The sequence below is a fragment of the Nestor notabilis genome, unplaced genomic scaffold (assembly GCF_000696875.1).
Source record: "Nestor notabilis isolate BGI_N333 unplaced genomic scaffold, ASM69687v1 scaffold2480, whole genome shotgun sequence".
Classification (NCBI taxonomy): Eukaryota; Metazoa; Chordata; class Aves; order Psittaciformes; family Psittacidae; genus Nestor; species Nestor notabilis.
The window spans coordinates 12,779-14,772 of NW_009911379.1; the positions used below are offsets into that span (position 1 = coordinate 12,779).

Sequence of the window (1,994 nt, forward strand, 5' to 3'; positions counted from 1 at the left end):
GCCCCCGGCGCCCGGGGCAGGGGAGCCAGCCAAGCCTGGGTGTGCTCTCACCACCGTGGCTTTCACAAATATGACGTTTCTGGTCCTTGGCCACCCCACAGTTCTGGGAGATAACACCCTGTGTGAGCGCTGTGCGCACACACTCCGGCCTTATCTTCAGCAAACAGGCCCAGGGCCCCGCAGAGCCGTTTGAAGGTGCAGAAGCAGCAATGTTGAACTGGCTCTTGGAAGGTGTTTGCTCCATCCCACCACAAAGGGCCGAGCTCCAGAAAGCGTCTTTCAGCAGCACAGAGCCAGAGTGGCACAGGAGGCTGGGCAGAGCCTCACAATCATCATGTCCTGATAACAAAGCCAGAAGTGATGCCAGCAGCTTGGTGGTGGTGTTTCAGCGATGGTTGGGGATGGAGGGGACAGGGCTGTGCCCTGGGGCTCCAGGATTTGGCTCTGCAGGGACAGGGGCACTTCACCCATCTCCATAGGGCCTCACCACTGCCACCAGCTTTGTGCTGAACCAGAGCAGGACTTGGCACTGCCATGGGTGTCTGGCCACTGTGTGATTTGGTGCTGCAACGCCCAGTGTCAATGAGAGGTTCAGCTTCCTCCCGACCACCTTCACCTCTCTGTAAGCCTGCATGGAGACATGGCTCACGCAAACCTCCTGGCCAAAACGTGACCACCCCTGATGGTGTGAGTGGGAAGCATGTGCTCTGTGATGGCACATCAGTGTGCGATACGGCGGCTGTCGCAGTGCCACCTCTGCATTCAGCCCTGCACCTCTCAGCCAGGCAGCGCTGATTCCTCTGGTGCATGGTCCAGGCTGGACAAGCAGTGATCATGGACAGCATGTTTGTAACCATGAACAGGATTACTCGGGTCTGGGTCTTGCTTTAGCAGCAGAATTAAAGCCAAGAGGAAAAGCCCAGGAGAGCTTTGGAGCACAGGTCAGCTCCCCATTACCTTGCCCTGGGCTCCCCTCCGGGACTGGAGGAGCTAACCCCCAGATCGCATCAGCTATGGGGCAGGAGCTGTGCTGGCTCTGCAGCGGGGGACCCAGGGCTGGGGCAGGATCAGGCAGCGATGGGAACCTGCTCCCAGCACCCACCCAACGGGTCTCCTCCACATCCTGCTCCTGGGATAGGCCACAGGCCCTATGCCAGCGCACAGCTGGTTCCCATTCCCAGCTCCAGCATGGTCCTTGTGCACATCCTGCTGCCCTCATGGACCTCATTTTCCCTGTTCATGGACATCAAGTTCTTTGCAAGGATCTGCTCACACCCCAGCCCCAAGCACCACCCAATGCTGCTGCCACTGGCACTGCTGCTCACCAAGCACAGCAAAAGGGGAAACACCAGCCTCTGCCAGGGCTGCTGGGGTCCTGCTGCTGTGCAAGCCTGGTGGAGAGGGGATCTCTGCCCTGGGATGACAGGAGGGGGCAAGGAGAGCCCTCAGCTCCCAGATAGGGGAAAGAGAACCTCTGGACCCTGCACAGGACTGGCTCGGTCCCCACAGCATCCTCAGTTCCCAGGCAGCACCCAGGTAGCTGCACTTTTTTGTGCCCTCAGCACCCAGTGTGGAGGCAAGGGACTCCCATAGCACTCTCCTGGCACATCACCTGATGCTCGCAGGAGAGGAGGGTGGCCAGTGCTGCAGGGCAAGTGCTGTGCAGGCTCCCTTACCCCTGCTCAGCCATGCTCCCTGTGGGACCCCGGCCCTGGGGAGACCCAAAAGGGCTTGGGGAAGCTGGGGGATGCTGGGAAGGCCAGGGGATGCCGGGGAGGCAGACAGAGCACAAAGGAGGAGATGCACATCGCTGGAGTTTGGGACATGCTGCAGCCCCTGGGAGTTTTCAAAAGGTTGGGGATGGCCCGGGGAGCCGGGCAGGCTGCGGGTATTGGTGCAGCTCCATGGGGACCAGACCTGCCTCCGGCCAACTGGCTCCGATCTTCCTTCAGCCCAGCGTGGGTGCAGAGCACCTGGCCGGCTGCTGAAGGGGG

At 60.7% G+C, this 1,994-nt stretch overlaps 1 protein-coding gene across 1 annotated transcript in view; it reads right to left on the reverse strand.

Moving 5' to 3' along the window:
• Positions 1-1,994, reverse strand: part of ST6GALNAC2 (ST6 (alpha-N-acetyl-neuraminyl-2,3-beta-galactosyl-1,3)-N-acetylgalactosaminide alpha-2,6-sialyltransferase 2) — a gene marked incomplete at its 5' end in the record, with an annotated part of 9,935 nt that overhangs the window by 7,559 nt on the left and 382 nt on the right. The gene's annotated exons all lie outside the window — the stretch shown is intronic.